We start from the raw sequence: 18,896 nt of genomic DNA, 5'->3' as shown, positions 1-18,896 counted from the left end.
GCATAACAATCATCTAACTCATGCTTCAAGTTCCACAAAATATTATCCAAGACCCAGCATAAAACATTCATCTAACTTATGCTTCAAAATATTATCCAACACCCAATAGTCATCTCACTTATCCAACCCCTAACACATAATATTATCATAGCCAAACAAAAAATATGCATCAAGTCTGAAACTAACTAGAATTTGCACTATGACAATCCGTAGCATCATGAGTTGCATATGATTATGGAGCATTTGTTGCACACTGCATTCCAAGATGTGCTTCATACCCTTGTATTGCCATTTGAGCTTGAGAACTTCCACACTACTATTGGGTCATTGAAGTAAATTGTGCACTTGCCATCGCATTAACATCTACAGATATTCCCACATTTATCAACATTGATTTAAATTGTTCAGCCATTTGAATCTTCATGAGGCTCAAATTTTCTGCCTACTCTTCTCATAGTTTTTTAATACTTTCTTCTTGCCGACATTTCAAACGATCCGCCTTCTTATTCGCTTATTGTATTATGTTCTCCATCTTTTGTTGCACTTCTACAGCTGCTTGCCTTTGCTCTTTATATGCTTCTCTTAGTTCCTGAACTTCTCTCGAAATTCCTCTGTGCTCAGTTATAATGTTAGGTACATCTTTCCAAGGGATAACCAGGAACAGTGTTTCACATTATTGGCCTCATTGCATCAACAAATACTTGATTGCGCACCTCAGTATTAACATCTTCACCTCGCTCATGAACTTTTGCCTCACGTTTATCGAACTCCAGCTGCATATTAATTTATAAAGAGTCATTACATTTGTTATTATTCGGAATTAAACTCCTTACTATCATAAAAGTTGAAGGAGATGCAATGCAATCTATACACAAATGTGATATATAATTCTCAAGTGCTACATTTGATATATATCTTGCATACTGTAGAGTCTTCAATATCATGCATGTTGCAAACCACTAAAACCAAGAAAAGATCTATGTATCTATCTGGTGAATTAAAGAATATTTTTGGTGGGGTGATAAATGTACAATGGGTCAAAGACAGTTCGTGGGGTATACTACTTTAATAATTAGTGAGTTAATTCTCAGTAACAAAGACATAAGAAGAAGTTTTCCAAAAAAAACATACATCACATGCACTTCCAATTTTCCAAATTAGCACATTTGAGCAAGTTGATTAGAATTTGCAGCTTATCTTTTGCGGTGTTTCTTAACCTTATTGTGGGGGGATCTCCAAGTGTTTTTTTTATGTTGGGCTAATGGATACTTATGCCTAACTGATTGAAAAAATAACTTATTTAATTGATATTTTTTGCTTTAAATATCAAGGTATACACAATGGGCATAGCATGACAAGCTAGGATGCTTCGAGTACTAGTGGCATTTGATAATTATATATTAATGACAACAATCAGTTTTTTACCAAAGAATATCAAAGACAGTAGTTGTCAATTGAATAGGTCCATTACGTTTTGTTATTATGATTTTCATTAAACTTAGATGTGCATTCAACTAAACAAAACAAATATAGCTTACCATAATCTCACGTGAAGCTTCATCAACTGGTTGCTTATTATCTCCCTCTCCTTTTGTATGTGTCATAACAAAAAAAGTTACTTGATCAGGTTGAACTCCATGCTTTTCCACCTAACAAATTTTGGATTCACAATCAGAAAAAATATCAATGTAAGGGCCAGTTTGGCATTGCTGTGCTGTGAAAATAATTGCTATCAGATTTGCTGTGAGAGAAATCAGCTGTGAGAGAAAACAGTTTGGCGTTTGGTAAACTTTTTGTTTTAAGTGTTGTTTGTACAATAATCAGTTTCTGAGTGTTTGGTAAATTTTTTTGTAAAAGTGTTGTGAGCTTTGTATAATGACTAAAGATGACATTATGTTGAAATGACTTTTCTGTTCAAGTGTTTGGTAAAAGGAAAAGCACTTTCACCTTAACTTATATAATTTTTTTGTATTAAATATGTTTCCATCACACCTTAAAAATTATTTTTATTATAAAATAAATTAAGTATTCCATTAAAAATAAATATATTGTCAATAATATGGTCATAACAAAAATTAAACTAGTCATAAACAAGCAATCATATACATTTCTAACCAGATAAACTCATTAAACTTGCGGCTATCTGATTTCTCAATGCCTCCATTTCTTGTGTTACAGGACCATCTTCTTGTTGTGCATCGACCTTTCTCTCAATCTCTTCATCTTGAGTACCATTTAGGTCATCTTCACTTTCATCAAAATGACAATCACGTTTGGCATGTCTTCTTATATAGTTATGAAGTGTCATGGTTGCAATAACTATTTTGACTTGTTTTGCAAAAGGATAACTAGGAATGTCTCGTAAAATACTCCATCTCTTTTTCCATACTCCAAAAGTACATTCAATAACACTTTTAAGGGAAGAATGTGTATGATTGAATAGCTCTTTATGGCCCATCGGTTGAACACCCCTACGAAAATCAAGAAAATGATATCTTTCACCTTTATATGGTCCTAAGTAGCCTCTCATTTGTGGGTATCCTGCATCTACTAGACAAAATTTTCCTTAAAAAAAATTACAAAAGAAAATAATAGGAATACAAGCAAATTACAAAACAAACCAAACTAGCCACAATGTAGTGCATAGATGTTTATCTAATCTAAACAGTGCATAGATGGTTCAAACTAGCAAAAAGATAAAATTAAGGAGAACTATGAATACAGCTTTGCTAATAAAAATTAAAGAGCAAAGTTTCATACCGTGACATATGTAGGAATTTTCGGAATCACAATCTTGGATTGCTTAGGAGATAGACCCTATCACATAATTAAAGTAAAAATTGGGTAAACCACATTGTCAAAAGAAATCTTACAATAAATTGACAAGTAAATGTATTCAAGCAATAAAAGTTCCCAAAACAGTGACCACATTTTGGAAAGCATACTCTGTGAAACGGCCCACTGATATAAATTATAATCCAAAAGTCTCATACTCTCCTTCAATCATTTTGTTTTTTAGGATATGAAATGCAGAGTATTTCATAAATATCCAAGTTCTTATTTACACTGCCTGTGGAAACTAGGCCCCTAAAACAAGAAACAACACCAAATAAAGTGACTACCATTTTAGGGTTTAGGGATGAAAGTCACTATGATTTGAAATGCCTACAAAAATGTCCAAAGTTGAACTATATGCCTCAAGTAATCCCAGCCCCAAACTACCACTTACTGTTTAAAGGCTTTGTCATTCAACTCTACAAAATAAACCAAAAGGTTGCCATCACAATAAAATTTCATAACATAGCTTTCTTCCCTCCTCAGACTCATAACACAGCTTTCTTCCCTCCTCAGACACACATGAAAATAAAACAAGCTTTCCTCAACAGTTTCAACGATATGATCAAAGCACATTTATTATTAATGACCCAAATATCTTTCAATGAAATATTATATATAACATATAGGGAAATGTTTGGGATAGAAATATTTTAATTGTTCAGGCTTGCAAAGCGGATATTCACTAGGAAAGTTTGTATGGACCCATACATTAACTAAGGTACATGAATTAGTTTGGAAATACCAAAACTCTTATATAATTAACAGTACCAGAAATAGAAAGCCTCTTGAACTGGCAACACTTAACTTTCTTATCGCTATCTCTAAACTAATAAAAAGAATTCACCTAACCAACTTGCAACTCAATAAGATACCAAATAACAGTGGCTCACTACTGATATAAAAATTCATCTAGAACCCAAAATTCCAAAATGAAAACATAACCAATAATCAATAATAGTTTTTCAGGATATAGAGATTAGGGAGAAAAACAAAACAAGACCATAACAAAATCTGTCATATAACACGAATGCAAGCATTTCAGGTACAGTGAAATATAAAAAATACTGATGGCCAAGATAATATAGAAAATTCCAATTAAAAAATACTGATGGCCAAGCTTTGGAGGTTTGACCCCCTCGAAATCTATTTGCCCAAATAGAGAGAAACAACAAGAGAGAGAGTGAGTAAGTGAGGAAGGCTGTGATATTTTTTGCAAGCGAGACAAACAGTAACAGAGCAACAGATAAAGACAACAAGGATATTTTTCCATGTGCATTTTTGCTGTTGGTTTTCTATATCACGTATTGGGATGAGAATGACATTCTTCCATTTGGGAAGATAGTTAAACCCTAGAGATTAAAGAGAAAGAGGGACGATTGAAATTGAAAAGAAATAAACATAATATGCGTCTCTTACCTAAGTCTTGTGGCTCAGCAGTACGCTTCAATTGAAGGAGAGGAGTGGGCTCTGTGAAGAGATTGTGTGAAGAAACAACGTGATGTGAGGGAAGGAGGAAGAGAGAGCGTGAAAATAGATAGGGCTATTTTCGGAAGTTTGTAAAATTCATTAAAACCCAGCGCTCCTCAAATCTGATTATCATATAATCAGAAAATGAAAGCAGGTCATTAGCTGCTTTCATTTATTTCTTTCTCTCACAGTAATTTTTAACAATAAGTGATTTTCTCATTGGTTACCAAACGGGTTGGGCTTCCCGAAATTTTTTAAAAATCACTTATTACCCCAAATAAGCAATGTCAAACGGGTACTAAGATAGCAAAATCAGATTATCAATTTCATACTCACATATTCATGGCGAAACTGTGCAAACGTTGTTGTGCCTGTGGTGTGGCTCATCTTCAAGTTTTTTCTATTTATTTTGTTAGTTGCACTCCGTTTCTAATTCAATATATAAAACGAAAATAGTCATTGTTACTTACTAATAATTTTGGGACTATTGGTTCATTTTTCTTACTACTCTTATAATAGCCCTTTCCAAAACATGAAATTAAAAAAATTACAATACCTATAGATAAAAGTGATTTTGGCTACAAAATCATATTTCGAACCTAGCCATATAATGAAAATGATAGCATTTCATACCTTTGCTGGATCTTCATCCTAATGGTTGACCAGTTTACGCTATTGGTCAAGGTGTACACGGTCATCGCCACAATGCAACCTCTTTTCCATTCCAATAAAGGGGGTGTCCCTTTTAACCATCACTCTAAACAATCTCAATCGATCGTTCAACTTCTCTACTACCACGTCCCTTATTCTTTTCTCCAGCGTCAACATTTCAGGATTCAACCAATCTAGTGTACACTACAATGGTAATTTCAATTGAATTACATATTATGTCATGACAATTTGCAAAAAATTGTGTAGCATATAATGTCATACCTTAGCATGATCCCATGTTTTGTCCATGTGGTCACTCTCATCTAACTTACGCCAATCTTCAGTGTCTAGTGGAAACAAAGAATGGTCATTAGCTAACATCCCTAAGTATCGAGACCATTTTGCCACTTGGTGAGTCTGTGCTACTGTCTGACCTTTCTTTATTGAATTGCAAAATCTTGAGCCGTCGCCTACCACAATTTGGCCCTAACATTCTCCATCTGCAAATGAGTTTAATTAATATAATGATCAAAATATAAGAGGTTAGGGAATTGTCGTTATAAAGCATGGTGTAAGTAATTCTTTTGTCTATTATATTTCATACTAGTATGAACATAAAGTAACAGACATATGATTTACTAAAATGCGTAGGCAGAAAAATTATAACAAATTTGGATAACTGGAAAAGTATAATAGAGTTGTAGAGGAACATCTTTATGTTCTCTCGGCTGCTGCTGCATCTACTTCGTATTGGAGGGAGTAGCATCATGTTTGTGTGTTCTCTCTCTCTCTCTCTCTCTCTCTCTCTCTCTTTGAGAATGAAATAATTTCACAGTTCATTGTACTAAACTAACATGCAAATAAAATAATTTCACAATCTGTTCATAAAGCTACAAAGTTGCAACAAACAAGTTGGGATTTTACAACCTAAATATTTTTTAACCTAGTCTAAACCACATATTGAACAATGAAAGAATGTGTGTTGGACTTGTTCATTCTCCTAAACTAACATACAAATAAAATAAATTTACCATATGTTTATAAAGCTACAAACTTGCAACAAAAAGCGTGTGTAACTAGTTATTACATTAATAGAGAACTCATAAAAAACAAATTTGTAATATCACTTTATATTGGTTGTTTTTCCTTTAAGCAGTGTAGTGAGTGTATTTTTCTTATGGTTAGAGAGTACCTCTATGTTTTTGTTTTATTTTATTATGTTTATCCTTGCATAACATTTTTTCTATTGTTAAAATATTTTCTCACCCTTCTTCTCATAATGACATTCTTTCAAGGTGGAAAATCCAATATTAAAGCGTCAGCACTGTTCAATGTATTTTTAGATTGTGAATATATGAAGGAAAAACATGAAACAAATAATTGAGACAAATTTTAAAATGCATGACATTGTTTTCCTCATATAATAGTCATTACAAAGTATCAACATCATCAGGTTATTTAAAAACTCTTACAGTATAATGAACGAAAACACATTAACCCAAACATAGCATATTCTCTTTACCAAAAATAAAACAGTGCCTTTTCTTCACCCAACTCCTTATGTTCCCTTGACACAAGAACTCCATCAAACTCTATGATTCTCATGAAGCTTTTAATTGCTCTACCAAAATATTCCATGAGAAAAGAAGAACAATAAAATCAAAACATATTATGATTTCTTACAGAAAAGAAAAAAAAAGACATAAATCTGAAACTGAAACTGCACAAAGAAAGATGTTGATCAATATAAAGATGCAACAAAAGAAAACTCAATGAAAGGAGAAACTAATATAGATCATAAATAAACAGAAATGGAAAATAAAAAACAAAGTATATATTAAAAAATAAAACATAAAACCTTTTGACAACTTGGGCCCACTAATAAGCTAATCTTATTTGACCATATACATTATCTCAAGGAAAAGAATATCCTTAGTATTTCTTGATGACTACAAAAGGATATTGCAAGCACCCAACATGGCAGCAACAACAGAATCCAGAATTGAGAAAATATGAAATATCAGGGAACAACCTATTAAGTATTAATTTCTCACCTTCTTGTACAGCAATGCTGCTATTAGCTGTAACGTTTATTAGCTCCTCATTTAGTCAGTGCACCTCTAACTATCTTCTTCCAAAACAAAGAGTTCAATATCTTGTCTAGTTTCAATTGTGTCATTATCATTAGTTGAATCTTCCAAGTCTTGAGGTGCATTTGGTTAAATTGAGGCCCTTATGTTCATGTCAAAGAGATCACGTGGAACCGTTTTAATGCCCATAAGCCAATCATCCTCAATAGGATCCTGAACATAGAAGCATTGCAAAGCTTGGATTCCTAATACAAATAGGTCACCAGGTGGTGATAGACGCTGAAAATTCACTAAAGTAAACCTATAATCATCATTTTTAACACCAACATTGGACTCCTGCGATCAACCTAATACAGTCAAATAAAATGACTTTTCTACCATGCTGATAATCTAACTCTATTACATCTTTTAATATAATAGTCCATAATGGTCACTCGTGGATTCCGAACACGCTTACTAAAGTAATGCACACCTTCAGATACCACATAGACACCGTTGTACTTACAATGAGTATCAATAGATCTCACCCTAAACCTAAGGCCATTCATTAGGTAGTTGCTATATATGCCAAAAGGTTTATACCAACTGCCAATGCACGAAGGTCATCTTAAACAAAATGTTCATCTTCCAGTCCGATATTTTTCACCTACGACATTGTGCCTTTATTGGCATATGTTTCTATGAGATAGCAAGACAAAACTAGTTATAACCTTATTTACTGTAAATACTTACATTATTCCTATACCAAATTGCAAAAGATGCATGGGCCTCTTGTTGCACTTCATACAACTTACATATTCGAGGATGATTGTTAATAACTTGTGCCTCATGAATCCTATAAATGATGTCAATGAAAGAATAATTCACAAATTCAATTAACTACCAAATAAAGCACCATGTACAGCACCACGTCTTACTTTAGGTAAGGTTGCATTTCAGCACAATTGAAAAGAACGCAACAAAGTGCACGCTCCATCACCTCGTGGTCAAGGTGAAATACATCATGAGTGCTTAATGGCCTGCCTCGGACTTGTGAATATGGAAATTCCTTCTCTAACATTACCTTGGTCCACATCAAAGTTCCGTCCTGGTCTGTTTCGTCGTGTGACCACCGAGTCACCAAGATACATTGAGCAAAACGACAAGCACTCTTCTAATTTGCAACCCTCTGCGATGCATCCTTTTGGACGACTCTTGTTGCATACATACCTTTTCAAAGTTCTTAAATATTTACATAAATAACAAATTAAATTTCCATCAAATTATAATGCCAAATATGCAAAAATCTGTCATGCACAACTTAAATATACTAATTATTCTTACCTCTCAAAGGGGTACATCCACTCATAGTGAACTGGACCAGCTATGGCTGCTTCATCCCCGAGATGAATTGGTAGATGTACCATAACATCAAAAAAGGCTGGAAGCATTATCTTTTCAAGCTTGCATAAAGTAAAGGCAATACGTTATGATAAACCTCTAAAATATTTCACAGTTCCACAACTTGAACATAAATTTTGGAAAAAAGTACTTAGTGGTTGCATGAATATGTTAATGTCAATGTCATTACTTGGACTCCTCGGACCAGGAATAAGCAATATTAAGATAAGGTATGGCTGTTTCATGCACATTCAAGGGGGAATATTATAAACTAAAATTGCAACGAGCCATGTGCTATGTGTTGAACTCTTAAATTCTTATTTGGATTTTCTATGAGAAAAGAGAAGAAGAAAGAAGAAAGAGACTGCCAAAATTCTTCTCTGCAAAAACTGAATATGTTAGAGCAATATGAGCTCAGTTATATTCATCTATATGTCAAAACGATTTACATAAGGATCAACACAAAAATGATCTGCCAATGTGTGTATGACACTTGGCTCTTCCTATAGACATTTCAGCCACAAAATTCTCTCAACTGTAAAAGTTACCTAAGTTGTTACTTAGTACCCGTTTGGTATTGCTTATTTGGAGTAATAAGTGATTTTTAAAAAAAAATTGGAAGCCCAACCTGTTTGGTAAAAAAAAAAAAAATCACTTTTTGGTCTTAATTGCTATAAGACAATTCAGTTTTGAGAAGCAACAACTGCTTTCAATTTTGGATTTCTCGGAAATCAGTTTGGGAGTTTAATGAATTTTTTATAATACCAAAAATAGTCTTTAACAACTTTAGAATTTATATCATCTGTCCGTTTTATTTATGTTCCTCTTCTCTATTCACGTATCTTCTTCTCTGTTCAGGTCTCTTCTTCTCCAGACCTCAGTTTCTTCTTCTCCTTCTTTTCACGTCTCGTCCGTTCTTTCGACCTCGATTTCTTCTCAAGCACTATGTAGAAGCCCCAAGACTGAGGTAAATTTGATATTACTTTTATTTCTTACCTATTTTATTTTTCCCTTTTGTATTTAATTTCTAGGGTTCTAGGGCACTGAGAAAGCAAAGCACTAAAAATTTGTTTGATTGTTATTGATTGTTAAGAGACAATAATTAAAACCTGGATGCCCATATAATTGCTTACTTTAAACCCAAAGTTTTTGTTTGCAAGTAGAGGTTTAGCATTTTCATCATGGATTACAAAACCTACAGAAGAACTTCGTTAGGTAAAACAAAGCCATTAGAATTAAAGACTTACCAGGAGGACTCTACCCATAAGACTTACCATTTTTATTTCTAAAACTAAGATGACATCAGAAAGAATATATCCTCAATAGATGTGACCCAAAACTGGGAGATCCTTGTGTGGGTTGGATATAATGTACTTCAGGCTGTACTGTGTGATAATTTAGCTACAGTAAATAGGCTGATGAAGCATATGCTATATCATCGACCTTTTATCAAAATTTTATGTTTGAATTATACACTATACTACTTGTTTGTGGGTCAGTATTTGTAATACTAAAACTATAATTCCTGTGTAACTTTGCCATTGGAAGTTGTTATTATGTTTTTGCATTGTTATTTACTTATACTGTAAATGGTTTGTAATATATTAAAAGTTTGGAATTTTGTATACTCCGATGTTTGTTGTGTTTAACTTATTGATCAATTGGTCAATGCTTTAGAGAAGGAAAACCTTTGTTTGTGTGGATTCCCAAATGAAGAAAATCTTCAGCCATGGTTCTTACAATATAGGATAGAGAGAATATGTGTAGAATGTTTATAGCCATGCTCTCTTACACTATGCGTTGTGTAGATGCCCTCTTTGATAATTTTAATTCATATAGTACCATGTTTCATGGTCAATGAAGCATAGAGAAAAGACTATATGTGCTATATATATTCTGGCAATAGTAGCTAGTGTAGTTTTTATGGTGACATATCACAACAGGTTTGATAATTTTTGTTTAACATAGTGATAGATCATAGCGGGTTAGTTGGTTTTTTATATCTGGTTTCTATCATGCCGAGTTGTGTCTTTAATTTTTAAAGAGAGTTATAATGGTGTTGCTGGGTAGGGAATTCAGATTATTCATTATCCATGTTGTCTCATACTATCTGCTATGTAGATGCCCCCTTTGATAATTTTTATTCATAAATGTTTCTTCTTTGAAATTTAGCCTTATATTTGTATAGCTATTATTTCCTTTTGTGCTTATGTATAATGTTTTTGTTGCAATAAGATGGCAAAGAAGAATAGTAACTTCACCACAATTGAAAAAGTTGCAAATGGATCCCGAAAAGTGTCAACATTGTGGAATGCTCAAACTATAGCCATCTTCATTGACCTTTGTATCAAGGAGGTGGATCTAGGCAATCGTCCCGATACTCATTTTAACAAAGTTGGATGGACAAGTTTGGTTACAAATATTAGTAAAGAGATAGGAAGACCATATGAAAAATTACAATTGAAAAACAAGTGGAATTTACTAAAAAAATAATGGAAATTATGGAAAGATCTAAAAGAGAAGGAAACTGGTCTTGGGTGGAATGTCGCTAAGAATACCGTTGATGCATCTGATGAATAGTGGCAAGATAAAATTAAGGTATTTGAATGTTTTGTTCTTGTTTTATTATATTATTGATATCCATGTTTTTTTTTAACAATGTTTAAAAATTCATATAATATTTGTATATTCCATAATGCAGGTAGAACCCAAATATGCAAAATTCCAATTTGAGAGTATCAGTTCTGAGGCGAAGGAGAAGTTAGATATGATATTTTTGAACGTCCCAGCCACAGGTAAGCATTCTTGGGCACCTTCATCTAGTGTACTTCCAGTTGAAAGTGATGATGATGTCGATCCACTTGAAGTTAACGGTGGATCGAATGAGTCTATGCCAATTGAAACCACTCACACTACAAACAATGTGCCAAAAAAGAAAACTAATCAATCACTTGAAATTCAAGATAATAATGAGAAGAAAGGTAAATGAGAGGGGAAAATGGGAGGTGCCGCAAAATTATCATAGCAAATTGAACGTCTTGTTGAGGTTGTTGAGAGTAGGAGTACTTGAACATCAATAGCTAATACAGTTTCACAAGGAACTAGTATTGCTGAAGTAATGAAAGATGTTGCAACTTTACCTGGGGCACAGCGTGGTAGCAAGTTGTGGTGGTTTGCAACTAAACTACTTTGTGCTCAAGAGAAGAGAGAGATGTTTGTTGTCATGGAAGATCCTAACCTCAAACTTCAATTTCTTAATCATAAGTTAGCTGAAGGATAGAATTTGCTAGTTTGGTGACTTTAATTTATGTTTTGTTTTTGTGTTGTTAATTTTTTTTTTTGCGTTGGATGATCTTTTATTTGAATTTGTGAGTGATATTTTAATTCGTGTCATTATATTTTATGTTATATAAACATGCATGCACAGTGAAAATGACTTTTGAAGGAAATAAACATATTTACAGGCTATTTTAGAACATGTCCATTCCAGAAGATGAGGAGAAGATCAATCAAATTATATGTGTCACTGCCCGTCTTATTGAACTTTATTACGTGAAATATATTCATAAGACCCCATGTATGAATGACCATCATACAAGAAATATTTGGTTGATGGGAGTGTTACAAGGAAATGAAAGTCGTTGCCATAATATGTTTAGGATGGACAAAGATGTATTTATAAAATTCTGTGATGAATTGCAAAAAAATTATGGATTAAAGGGTTCAATAAAAATGAGTGTTGCTGAGATGTTAGGGATGTTATTGAACATCTTAGGAAATGGTTCTGCAAATAAGCAAGCACAGGATTGCTTTCAACATTCTAGTGAGACTGTGAATAGATATTTTAGTATCTTACTTGATGTTGTATGTTGTTTGGCTGTGGATGTAATTAAACCATTAGAAAATGCATTTAACTACACTCCAAAGAATCCTAAAGGATTCTAGATATATGCCTCATTTCAAGGTAACTATTGCCTACTCTTAAATATTTGTCTTTGTTTTATTATGTTATAATTAATATTATGTTTGTCTTTTTATCACTTGTAGGATTGTATTGGTGCTATAGATGGTGTTCATGTGCAAGCCATAGTATCTTCTTCTAATCAAATACCATTTATTGGTAGAAAATTGATACCTACCCAAAATGTGATAGTTGCATGCAATTTTGACATGCAATTTATATTTGCATGTGCCGAATGGGAAGGCAAGGCCCATGACACAAGGATATTTCTATCGGCTTTACATGATTAGAGTTCGAATTTTCCTAAACCTCCAAATGGTACTATTTCTATCTAAAGAAAAAATTCATAAAATTTATATTTAAGTTTTTTACATTTTGAATAATCAACTAAATTTCTTTTTTAGGAAAATATTATCTAGTCGATGCGGGATACCCACAAATGAGAGGCTACTTAGGACCATATAAAGGTGAAAGATATCATCTTCCAGATTTTCATAGAGGTGTTCAACCAATGGGTCATAAAGAGGTATTCAATCATGCACACTCTTCCCTTACAAGTGTTATTGAACGCACTTTTGGAGTATGGAAAAAGATATGGAGTATTTTACGAGACATGCCTAGTTATCCTTTTGCAAAACAAGTAAAAATCGTTATTGCAACCATGACACTTCATAACTATATAAGAAGACATCCCAAACGTGATTGTCATTTTGATGAAAGTGAAGATGACCTAAATGGTATTCAAGGTGAAGAGATTGAGATAGAGGTTGATTCACAACAAGAAGATGGTCCTGCAACACATGAAATTGAGGCATTGAGAAATCATATAGCATCAAGTTTAATGAGTTCATCTACCTAGAAATGTATATGATTGTTTGTTTATGACTAGCTTAATTTTTGTTATGACCATATTTTTTACAATATATTTATTTTTAATGGAAACTTTATTTATTTTATAATTAAAATAAAATTAGGGTGTCATGGAAACATATTAATACCAACAACAAAAAAGATAAAGTGAAAGTGCTTTCCTTTTTACCAAACACTTGAACAGAAAAGTCATTTCAACATAATGCCCTTTTTAGTCATTATACACAGTTCACAGCACTTTCACAAAAAATTTACCAAATACTCAGAAACTAATTAATGTAAAACAACACTTTTAACAAAAAGTTTACCAAACGCCAAACTGCTTTCTCTCACAACAAATCTGACAGCGATTATTTTTACAGCACATCAATGCCAAACTGGCCCTTAGTCACAACCAGCTATAAAACTGTAAAGGTAAATCAGCAAAACCAATTTACACATCAACACTCCCTTCTAAATGGTTTACCGATTTCACACCTAGTAACTCTCTCAGACAGCAAAATCTTTCCATTGGCAATGCCTTCGTGAAGATATCTGCAACTTGATCTTGACCTCTGCAATAGATCATATCCACTCATTCTTGAATTGCATCTCTAATGAAATGGAACTTTCTTCTTATGTGCTTTGATCTTTGATGGAACACTAGATTCTTAGACATAGTTATAGCAGAAGTATTGTCACACAAAATTGGTGTAGCTTCTAGTTGCTCCTCTCCAAAATCACCTAGCACAAATCTAAGCTAGATTGACTGAGTTGTTGCTTTTGCAGCACTTACATATTCAACCTCCGTAGTTGACAAAGCAACACTACTTTGTTTCACTGAGGCCCAAGAAAATACACCACTGCCAAATGAAAAAGCATACCCATGTGTGCTTTTCATATCCTCCTCTGAACCACTCTAATCACTATTGCAAAATCCAATTAAGATAGCAGATTTTCCAGACATATATTCAATGCCAAAATCCAGAGTTCCTTGTACATACCTCAATACTCTTCTTGTAGCGCCAAAATGCTTCTTTGAGGGACCATGCATAAAGCGGGCCAGCAAACTAACTGAATACATGATGTCAGGCCTAATTTATATTAGATACAATAAACTCTTAACTATTTTCCTATAAGTCTCCTCATCTGCAAGTTCAAATTCATCTTCTCTTTTAAGTTTCTCAATTGGAACCAGTGGTGTGCTCACTAGTTTGCAGTCCTTCAAACCAAATATGTCAAGCAAAGTCTTGGCATATTTCTGTTGGTGAATAAAGATTCTCTTTTCTTTCTAGATCACTCCCATTCCAAGAAAGTGATGCAACAAACCAAGATCAGTCATCTCATACTTGTTCATCATATCCTCCTTGAACTCTTCTAGCATCTCACTGCTGCTTCTAATGTACACAATGTCATCAACATATATTGACACAATGAGTGTACCAATACTTTTTTTGATCTTCACATATATAGCTTCACTTATGCTTCTACGAAATCTACACTTGAGTAGATGAGTATTAATTTCACCATACCAGGCCCTTGGTGCCTGCATCAAGCCATAGAGAGCCTTATTTAACTTATAAACCTTGTCTTCTGCTCCCTTAACTTCAAATCCTTCAGGTTGCTTGATGTAGACTTCATCCTTCAACACTCCATTTAGAAATGCTGATTTTACATCCAATTGGAAAAGTTTCCAATTTCTTTGAGCTATCAAGTAAATTTGAGTTCTAATTGTATCCAACATTGCCACTGGAGCAAAGGTTTCGTTGAAATCTACTCTTGGATTATGTGTATCCCTTAGCTACAAGTCTTGCCTTGTACTTTTGGATAAAACCATCAAGATTCAGCTTTATCTTGAAGATCCATCTCACACCTACAATTGGTTTGGTATCAGGTCTTTCAACCATCTCCCATGTAGAATTCTTTTCTACCATTGTGATCTCTTCTTTCATAGCCTGATTCAATGCCTCATCTCGAATAGTTTCAGCAAAGTTTTCAGGTTCCATAATACTCACTTTGCATTGTACAAATATTTCATTTAAGCTCTTCCACTTCACAGATGTGTGATCATAAAGCTAAGATGTTTCAGCTTCACATGGATTTGGTCTTGGTGAAGCATATCTTCTTTCTTGGGCTGATGATCGAGCACTTGGTGAATCCAGAGTTTGATTAGGAGATTCAAACTCCTCCTCGCCTTCAGTTATTCTTGCTTCCTCACTACTGTCCCAAGGGATTGACATGTGCACTTCTTCATTTGCTTCCCAATTCCACAGAGCTTTCTTATCAAATATTATACTTCTTGGCACTATTACTTTCTGAGTTCTCATATTAAACACCATGTACCTTTTCTCATAATTTCCATACCCAACAAAGTCTCCCTTCTCACCAATTTCTTCCAATTTATGCCTCAGCTGAGGTGGAATATGAGTATAGCAAAGAGAACTAAATACTCTCATATGTTTTACTCTGGGTTTTCTTCCATTGAATGCCTCAAATGGGGTTTTATTCTTAAGAGCACTTGTATGACACCTATTAAGAATGTAGACTGCAATGTTAACTGCTTCTCCCTAGAACTTAATAGGCATTCTCTTTTCATAAAGCATTGTTCTAGCCATCTCCACAATTGTCCTATTTTTCCTCTCTGCAACTCCATTTTGTTGAGGAGAATAAGCCATTGTTAATTGCCTCTCAAGTACCAAGTCTTCATAGAGCTTACTGAATTCATTTGAAGTGTATTCACCTCCTCTATATGTTCTTAACTTCTTGATCTGAAACCCACTCTGCAACTCCATCATGGCCTTGAATCTTTTGAACATTGAAAATACACTTGATTTGTGTTGCAAGAAAAACACCCAACACATCCTTGTATGATCATCAGTGAAAGTGAGGAAATATTTGTTTCCTCCAATTGTAGTGGCCTGCATCGGGCTACATACATCAGAGTGTACCAACTCCAAAGGTTGTGAAGCTTTCCACACTTCATTTTTGTCAAATGCTTCTCTGTGAGCTTTGCCCGTAGCACATCCCTCACAAACATCTCCAAAATTTTCCAACCTAGGAAGTCTAAGCACCATTTATTTATCTTGTAGCATCTTCAGGCCAACATATTTTAAGTGACCAAATCTTCTATGTCATTTCCATGAGTGATCCTCAATTGCTACTTTATTTGCCATTACTAGGTTCATGAATTCAAACTTCATTGGAAAACATCTATTTCCTTTCATTGGAAAATTAGCCACCAACTCTTTCAACTCCCTATCAGCATATATGTTCACCATAGAGTCACCAAATAGCAGCCAATAGCCATTTTCAATCATTTGCCCAACACTTAAAAGATTTTCATCTAAGCTTGGCACAATCATCACCTTTTGTATATATCTAGGATCATCCTTCAGCTCAATCATAAGTGTCTCATTTCCCAAAGCTTGAACTAATTCCCCTGTTCTCATCTTCACCCTGCACTTCAAGCTCCTATCAATGTTAGAGAGCAGTGATTCATGAGATGTCATGTGATTACTGCACCCACTATCAACTTACCAAACACCAAAGTTAGTTGGTTTTGAAAGCAAGTGAGAGGCATAGAACATGTTGGTTGTCTCTGATGCTTGATTCTCTGCAAAATATGCAACAGGTGCGGGCTTGTTCTGTATATTGCTAGAGCAATTTCTAGCAATATGACCAAACTTGCTGCATCGGTGACACTTGACTTTATCCTTGAACCAACATTCACCGTAATGCAACTTATTACTGCATCGATGACATTTCACTTCATTGGAAATTTTGGGAAAGAGCTCATTTGAAACATCCTCTTAGATGAGGTCCAATGCTTTTGCATCTAGCTTCCGAAGCTCAGACAACGCCGACTTGTTCGATGTCTCCATCTCCGTCATCTTGAGTTTTCGATCTATAGTTGGTACACCTTCTTCAACCAGCTCCTAGATCCCATACAATCTAAGGATCGCCGTCATTCTAATCTTCCAAAGCTCATAGTTTTCTCCATTGAAAATTGGAGTTCGTGACTCCCTTCCAACCGAACCAGCCATATGAGACTAAATTGATTTAGGTATGAAGATTTTGGGTTGAAATCTTTGAATACTTTCAGCCGAAACGTCGCCCAGATTCAAGATCGAACCTAGCTCGATGATACCATGTTGAACTCTTAGATTCTTATTTGAATTTTCTGGGAGAAAAGAGAAGAAGAAAGAAGGGGACTACCAAAATTCTTCTCTACAAAAACTAAATATGCTGGAGCAATATGAGCTCAGCTATATTCATCTATATGTCAAAACGATTTATATAAGGATCAGTACAAAATGATCTGCCAATGTGTGTATGACACTTGGCTCTTCCTATAGGCATTTCAGCCACAAAATTCTCTCAACTATAAAAGGGATCTAAGTTGTTACTTAGTCACAACTAGGTGTAAACTGTAAAAGCAAATCAGTAAAACCAATTTATACATCAACACTATGCCCATTAGTCATCCAACCAAATGGATTGAACCCATCACTAGCCAAGCTCAAACATACGTTGCAACATTGTCTAGCAAAATCCGGGTAACTATTATCCAAATGATCCCAAGCAGGCGAATAAGGGGGGTGCCTAAGTACACCATCTTTAGTTCGCTTCTCAGAATGACAAATCATAGATTCTACAGTGTAGCGAGACATGGATAGTCGTTGTAACCTGGACCCAATTGGAAAGTAACGTAACACTTTTTCTGGTACCTTAGTTGACTTCTTTCCAATCCTCGATTCATTGGGCTTGTATCTATTAGCACCACATATTGGATAGAAAGTATCCTTCGAATGTGTTTCCCAAAATAACATGCGGTTATTCAGACATGCGTTAATTTTCTCGTAGCTCAACCCCGATGAATTAATAAGCTTCTTAGTACAGTAAAAATGTTCTTACAAATAGGGAAATATTTTTTAAATAATTTTCAATAGTACTGAGAAAGAAACATCGGTCCAACCATGTAAAACTTTTGCTTGGAACATTTCCACCAAAAATTCCAATGTCTTGTTCCACTCCCAAGATATAGTACTTCATTAGCCTCATCTAGTAAAGCATAGAATTTTTTCGCTTTGGAGTCGGCACACTGGTGGTTGAAGATTCTTCTTCTTGTTGAACCAAATTTTAACCATGCCAATAACCCTCGTGAATCAAATTGTACATGTTAACCTCAAGAATATTGTTATAAAAAGTTTCAACTGCATCAACACCATTACTATCAACACTAGGCAACAACTCACCTTGGTCAACCCACGACGCATCTACATAATGAGGATCCATTCCTTCATACTTCAAATAAGCCTCAATCATTTGTGGTTCACGCCAATACTAGTAGTAACATTTACGACAAGGGCATTTCAAGTTTTCCCTCAAATTAAGCTTGACCCATAGCCGTGCTAATGAATGCACGCAGTCCCTTAAGATAGTCATCTCCTAGTCTATGCAAATGCACCCAATCGTTGTTCAACTCTAAACATGAGTCCTAAACAAGATAAAACATAAGGAAAAAAAACATATTACATATATAATGAAGAAAATGACACAGCGCAATATCAACACAAAAAAATGGATAAAAGTTCATGAATATACTCTAATACAGTCATAGCTATAGTTATATCTTTTATTTAACAAGAATAAGAAGAAGG

The 18,896-nt window shown here is 34.3% G+C and overlaps 2 pseudogenes; one reads left to right on the top strand and one right to left on the bottom strand.

Moving 5' to 3' along the window:
* Window positions 1-316: 316 nt before the first annotated feature.
* Window positions 317-6,561, bottom strand: LOC148919905 (uncharacterized; annotated as a pseudogene).
* A 5,249-nt stretch (window positions 6,562-11,810) lies between these two features.
* Window positions 11,811-13,246, top strand: LOC148919904 (uncharacterized; annotated as a pseudogene).
* The last annotated feature ends 5,650 nt before the right edge of the window (window positions 13,247-18,896 follow it).

The sequence above is a fragment of the Prunus mume genome, linkage group LG2 (genome assembly GCF_029339155.1).
Source record: "Prunus mume cultivar Tortuosa linkage group LG2, ASM2933915v1, whole genome shotgun sequence".
NCBI classification, from domain to species: Eukaryota; Viridiplantae; Streptophyta; class Magnoliopsida; order Rosales; family Rosaceae; genus Prunus; species Prunus mume.
Note: the sequence above shows the minus strand (reverse complement) of the source record. Positions and strands in the feature narration are given on the sequence as shown.